A 7,661-nucleotide genomic window follows, 5' to 3' on the forward strand; every position below is an offset into this window, starting at 1 on the left:
TAAAGTAGCTTCTCCTACCCCCAAAAATCATATATGATACGTTGAAAAACTCATTCCAGTTTGCAAGATACGACTGTTTTAAGGATCTGACAGTCTAAATCATTTCCACCTCCGATCGGGCCTCCTCTGATCCATCTTTGCCATGAAAGTGTCCACGACCCACTCTGCATTAGGAAAAGAGTTATGTGACCAAAGGATTCAAATGATCATCATTAGGTTTTATCCCAACTAGTTAGGATCAGCTACAAGAATCTTGTTCTGTCATTTGACTCTACAGAGGAGCATGTTAAGGAGTTAGAATATTTCAATATAAGAGTGTTTATCATTTCTATATCTACTATCAGGGTGTGGCCTATCTATATGATTTTCATCATGGAAACTACCCACAAGGAAATTTATAAACAATAAACTACCCACTAGTTAGGTAAATAAGTGGGCCACAATTTACAAAACAAATTTGCTTCTAAAGCAACCTAAGCCACTAAACTCCAGTGGCTGACTAGGGAATTTATCAATCTAAGTTTTGAGGGAGAATATCACCTATCTAATGACCATCTTGGATAATGCAATGGCATGGCAGTGACATAGGTGTTAAGAGTATCATAGATCATGTTTCTAAATATCAGCCAAGCTTATCATGTATCAGTTGTGACCAATATGATAAATCAATTGATCGTGTATCAAAGAAAATCATGAGATTTTTTTTAAAAAAATACATCTCTTGTTATTTATTTTGTTATGGGTAAAATACATCGACCTACCATCAATAGGCCAGGTCGAGCACTCTAACAGCAACAAGTGCGACCCACCAGTCCAACACTCATCTCTCGATCGATCAGGAAGAAAGTCCCATCTCGGCTTTAGGCTGAGCTCGACCTCAGTTGATAGGTCATGCCTGACCTTGGCGGATTGGTCATGCTCGACCCTATTGATAGGTCGAGCCCGACCTCAGCAGACAAGAGCCCAACTCCTCAGCACTAAGTCGAGCCCGACCATGGCCATTCATGCGCTAGCCCTCGATTCGTGCCAAAGATCACGGGAAGCATCTCCTACATGGTCCTCTTCATCGAAGATCCAGAAGGATCTCCGCTACGCGTATGAAATCAGAATCCTAGGATTATGTCCCCGTGAAAACAGGGACAATCGCTTTCAACGCCACCGCCTCTTCCTACCTATAAATAAGAGGATCCCCAGAGGGGAGAGGTACGCACAATCTCTAGCCTTAACCCTTCTACACCCAACCAGACCCAGATCCCTGACTTTGGCATTGGAGGGTCCCCAGCACTAGCCAGGGTCTTCTTTGTTCGTTCTTTGTGCAGGTTCACGAGCTAGGGAGGGCTATCCATATTTCTACATCAACAATTTGGCGCTGTCTGTGGGAACGTCATTCGAAATTTGTTCTTACTTCATCTCAATCCAGAAATGGTGAGAGGAAAGAAGAAAGCCTCAGCCTCCCCAGGTGCACGTGACCTGGTATGGCTAGAGTAGTCAGCTATCCATGAAGGTTCCTCTTCGCAAATGCAAGCCGATTCCACATCCGTAGGTCCGGAACAACGATCCCGCAACCATGGTGGTCGACTTATGTCCCTCAAACGACAAGTCAAGGTATTAAACAACAACATGAGCTCTATGAAGCAGTTATTAGAGCAATTGTAGCCCCGCCCTACCCAGGGGGCCAAGCATGCTTTGGGATGGATAGTCCCAGAGACCTGCAACACATTTAAAGTGCCTGCCCGCTCCCAAAGTAGATGAGACAATGCCTTTAAGCCCATGCCTTCCCATGTCTCTGGCATCACTGCTCTAGCTAAGACCAACCTAAGTCATGAGTTGGAGAAAAAGAAGCATGGTAAGGCCTCCGGGGCTATAGACGAAGCACTAGTCGAAAGCGAGAGCCCCTGGGAAGCCGAGCTTAAAGATTTGCAAGGTCAAATAGGCGACATGTGGTAGACCTATCGACCGAGCACCCCTACTCTAATAGAGGTGATGCTAGAAGAAACAGGGCCTCCCTTTACCGCCGACATAATGATTGTGCAGATCCCTCCAATGTTTCGAATGCCATAGATCAACCCGTACTCAAGGACTACCGATCCCGCCGAACACTTAGATTCGTTCAGAGCATGGATGGAACTACACTGCGCACCAGCCGTGGCTATGTGCCGTGCATTCCCAATAACTCTGACTGAGCCAGATTGGATGTGGTTTCAATAGTTAAAGCCACAATCAATCAGCTCATTCGCACAGCTCAACAAAGCTTTCATTACCGACTTCATTGGAGGAAAACAGAGTCTTAAACCAGCATCCCACCTTCTCCATATCATCTAGAATGATGGAGAACTACTAAAAGATTACATCAAGCATTTTAAGCTAGAGGTGTTACAAGTGCAAGCACACTAGGAGGGGATTTCCCTAACCTCGATGATGGGAGGTCTGCAGGATGGAAGATTTCTCTTCTCACTCGATAAAAATCCTCCTATGACTATGGCCGACCTCCTTAACAAAGCCCAGAAGTACTCAAACGTCGAGGAGACTGCCAACCTACGAAGGGCTACTCGGTAGAAGGGAAGCTCAGTCAAGGAAAAATGACTTAAGGAAGAGCCAGCCCCAACTGACAGCAACAAAAGGAGGAAAGAGGATGAGCACCCAAGAGAGCAACGCCTGAGCAGGTGACTCGACAAAAAGTTTATCTCTTTACCCCTCTCAACATGACGCCCGAGCAAGTCTTCATGGAAGTTCGGGACAAGTAAATTCTGAAGTGGCCAAACAAGATGAAAGCCTATGTCGGCTAGCGAGATAAAAGAAAATATTGCGCTTTCCATCGCGACCACGACCACTCGACGAGCACCGCTCCGACCTAAAGGAAGTGATCGAGGCCCTTATTCGCACGAATACATCACCAAGAAGGAAGAACGTATGGACCCCAAGGGTAAGCGACCAATCAACAACGAGACCAATGGGGAAATCCACACGATCTTCGATGGACCCGCTGCTAGGGGCGATTCCAACAGAGCTCGGAGGGCCCATGCTTGAAGTATGAGCTAGAGTGTTCCAGAACACCAAGTACATGTTGCCAGCAAGCCTCCAAAAGAGTAGAGGATAACTCATAGTGACCTGACCTTTATTGAGGAGGATGTCAGAGCTATCCACCACCCTCATGATGACGCACTAGTGGTGACTATGACCATAGTTAACCGCAAAGTGTTTCAAATTTTGGTGGACATCGGTAGCTCAGCAGATATCCTCTTCATTGAAGCATTCGACAAGATGTCAGTCGAGAGGGACCGACTTCGACCTGTCAAGACGCCTCTGCTCGGGTTCGCGGGAGACAAGGTCACCTCGGAAGGATCAATCTAGCTCCTAGTCACTACTGGAGAGGGATAGAACCAAGCAATAACAATGATAGACTTCTTGGTAGTCAAATGCCCCTCTGTCTACAATGTGATCCTTGGACTACCCTCACTCAACACCTTACAGGTAGTCATATCTACATATCACATGGCAATGAAGTTCCCCATCGAGCACAACACTGGGTTAATTAAAGGCAATCAACAGGAAGCTCAACAATGCTACTCCTTAGCATTAAGGAAGCATTAAGCGATGAACCTCACTTCCCTCGATCCCCAAGAAGAGTTCGACGAAAGAGGATGCCCGATGAAAGACCTCATGTCCATCCCCCTCGACGAGTTCAACCCCATTTGTACGGTTTAAGTCGGATCATCCCTAACCCCAGCACTACGAGACGAAATCATGACTCTCCTTCGGTGACATTTTAATATATTCACCCGGTCGCACCGAGATATGCCTGACATCAACCCAAAAGTGATGGTACATAGGCATTAACCCGAGAGTGATGGTACACAAACTTAACGTCGATTCCAACCACATGTTGGTTAGGCAAAAGAGGAGAGAATTTGAAGTAGAGCGATACATAATAATTGGAGAGGCGGTTGGAAAGCTCCTCAAGGTAGGTTTTGTGGAAGAGATATACTATCCAGACTGGCTAGCCAACATTGTCTTAGTGAAGAAGTCCAACGAGAAGTGGCTGGTCTGTGTCAATTACATTGACCTAAACAAAGTCAGCCCCAAGGATAGTTTCCCCCTCCATTGATTCGACTAGCTCATCAATAGTACAACCGGACATGAGCTCCTGAGCTTCATAGACGTGTATTCAAGTTACAATCAAATCGCAATGCACCCTCACATCAAGTAGAAAATGAGTTTCATCATCGATAAAGGACTCTACTGCTACAAGGTCATGTACTTCGAGCTGAAGAATGTTGGTGCTACGTATCAGAAGATTATAAACAAAATATTCACTCAACAAATCGGGTGATTTATGGAGGTCTACGTCGAAGATATGCTAGCCAAAAGCATCAAAGCCACAAGCCACCCTTCCGACCTCGAGGAAATGTTTGCGATCTTAAGGAAATATCAGATGAAGATGAACCCAAGAAAATGCGCCTTCGACGTTAGCTCAAGAAAGTTCCTCAGATTCCTAGTGAGCTAAAGAGGGATAAAAGCAAACCCCGACAAGATCCGAGCCCTGCTCGACATGAGCTCACTAAGGACAATGAAGGAGATATAATGCCTTATAGGAAGAGTGGTCGTGCTTAATCGATTCATCTCCTGAGCCACAGATAATTGCTTGCCCATCTTCAAACAATTCAAAGGAAACCAAAAAGCAGTGTGAACAAAAGAGTGTGAGATCGCCTTCCAGGAGCTCATTTAGTACATAGGGTCCTCGCCACTACTCTCAAAGCCCGAACAAGGTTAACTACTCCTATTATATCTAACAATATCATCAGCTGCTATCAATACGGTCCTTATCAAAGAACAAAAGGGGTAACAATTTCCCATGTACTACGTTAGCAAGGCCCTAGTCCTAGCAGAAACTAGGTATCCGAGCATTAAGAAGCTCACCCTGGCCCTAATCATCTCATCACGTGGTCTCCGACCTTACTTCCAAGCCCACACTATCATTGTTCTGATGGACCAACCCCTTCGACAAGTTCTTCAAAAGCCAAAAGTATTAGGAAGACTCACGAAGTGGGCAATTAAGCTCAGCGAGTTCGACATCGGCTATCGCCCCCACACTACTATCAAGGGATAGGCAGTAGCTAACTTCCTCGTTAAACTCATGCCCAATAATGACTCGAAAGCTCCCCCTAAAATCTGAATTGAGGACCCTAGAGGCCAAATAACCAAACCAGAGCTAAAAACGTGGACGCTGCATGTAGATGGTTCATCTAATTCTAAAGGCATCGGGGTCAGTATAGTCCTAGAAGCATCAGACTAGACATTAGCACAATATGCCTTGAGATTTGGATTCTAACTGTCGAACAATGCAGTAAAATATGAGGCCTTCCTGGCCAGACTAAGGTTGGCATCGGCAATGAGAGCTCGACACCTGGAGGTTGGCAGCGATTCGCAACTTTTTGTTAGCCAAATAGCTAGCGAATACCAGGAAAAAGGAGAAAGAATAAAGGCCTACTTATAAAAAGCCCGAGAACTGATCAACAAGTTCTCAAGTTGTAACATCAGCTTGATCCCCATGTCAGAAAACTCTAAAGTAGATATGCTGGCCAAGTTGGCCACAACGGACAAAGATGATATCCTAAAACTGATCCTAATCGAGTTTCTGAAAGAGCTGAGCATCAATGAACCTGATCCTAGCGCAATACTTCCCATAAATACGAGTTTGACCTGGATAGATCTGATACCCGAGTACCTCAAGGAAGGTAAACTACTCGAAGATGAGTTGGAAGCACGCAGACTTCGATCCAGAGTAGCTCATTATACCATGTTAGGGGACGTCCTGTACAAAAAGGGTTCTCCCTTCCTTACCTCAAATGTATACGACCTGGCGAAGGTAAGTATGTCTTGAAAGAAACTCACGAAGGAATTTTTAGAAACCATTCAGGTAGTCGAGCCCTCGCTAACAAAATCCTCCTGCTAGGATATTTTTAACTAATGATCCAGACAGACGCAGGACAATATACCTGGAAATGCAATAAGGGTTAGCAATTCATGACAATACCTTATCAGCCGCCTGACCTACTGACTCCCTGACTGGACCGTGGTCATTCACCCAATGGGAGATCGACATCATTGGCCCCCTGCCTACTGGCAAAGGGTAGATCAAGTTTGCAGTCTTTGTTATCGACTACTTCACCAAATGGGCAGAGGCCGAACTCCTGGCCGCGATCACCAAGCAAAAGATCATAGACTTTATGTGGAAGAATATAAGATGTCAGTACAGGGTTCCCCACACGATCATATCCGACAATGAAAAATAGTTCGACAACAACCAATTCTGAGGTATGTACGAAAACCTTGGAATTCGGAACGTCTACTCATCACCTCGGCATCCCCAAGAAAACAGATAGGTCAAAGAAATCAACAAGATTATCAAAAGCCACCTCCGAACCAAGCTCGAAAAAGTTAAAGGAGCTTAAGCGGAAGAACTCCCCCTTGCCTCTGGGCGTATAGGACTACCGCCCAAACGGCCACAGGAGAAACCCCTTTCTCCCTCGCCTTTGACGCCGAGGTGGTCGTCCCAGTGGAGATCGACCTCCCATCTATCTAAACCTAGTCCTATGATGATGATCAAAATGCCAAACTGATGATGCTTGACCTGGATCTACTCAAGGAGAAGATTGAACAAGCCCGACTAAGAGTTGCAGCTCGGTAATAAGTCATACGTTTCTACAATTCTAGAGTGAGAGTTAGGAGATTCCGAATTGGGGACATAGCTCTCTATAAGACATTCCAGAACACTAAGGAGCTCGGCTCTGGAACTCCAGGTCCAAACTAGGAAGGCCCCTACATGGTAGATAGCACAAGTCGACTAGGAACGTATCGACTCGTGGACATGGAAGGGCGATCTCTACCTCACCCATGGCACGTCAAGCACCTGAAGATCTATCATGCCTAAGTCTGTCGAGTGCTATCTCGAATCCTACCTTTCTGCTGCATTGTCTGCAATTTACATACTTTTTTAAAGAGTTATAATAATAATCCCAGTTCAAGGGAGTTCATTTTTTCTACATTTTCAAATCCTGATTCTCGACTTACGAAATCTACTAAGAGCTCCCCTCGTAAGGGAGAAAAATGCCTTCACCAAAGCAACTCAGAACTAGAGCCTTTGGCCAAGATGACTAATGCGAGAATTCTTAAAACAAAGAAGTTTACAACTGAAACGTCCGACCCTTAAAATAAGAGGTCGGGCCACCAATCGAACAGCACATTACCACAAATAGACAATGGAATAGTCTTTTCATTAAAAAGATTACAAATTCTTAAGATACAAAAGGAAATGAAAGAGCTCTCAAGGAGTGTCTGTCAGAGCCTCGGCAGGAGTTGGGGCCTTGACTGGGACAGAAGCCTCGGCAGAGGTGGGAGCATCAATGGCTGGGGGATTGGCAACGAGGTTGTCCGTAGCTTCCTCGCCCAAGTTATCCAAGTCCAGACCTGGACACTTCAACTTGATGAACTCCTCGCACCAAGCGAAGCCGAAGTTGTGATAATCTTCTAGCCTCTCTGCATACTCCTCGGAGGCCATAAAAGCTTCCACCGTGGCCAGATTCAGCTTAGGGACAGAGGCCTCGACCTTAATCAATCGAGGCAAAGTCTTTACAAGAGTAGCCTCCAGCCTCTTCCTCTCT

Source organism: Magnolia sinica, chromosome 7 (assembly GCF_029962835.1).
Source record: "Magnolia sinica isolate HGM2019 chromosome 7, MsV1, whole genome shotgun sequence".
In the NCBI taxonomy this organism is placed as follows: Eukaryota; Viridiplantae; Streptophyta; class Magnoliopsida; order Magnoliales; family Magnoliaceae; genus Magnolia; species Magnolia sinica.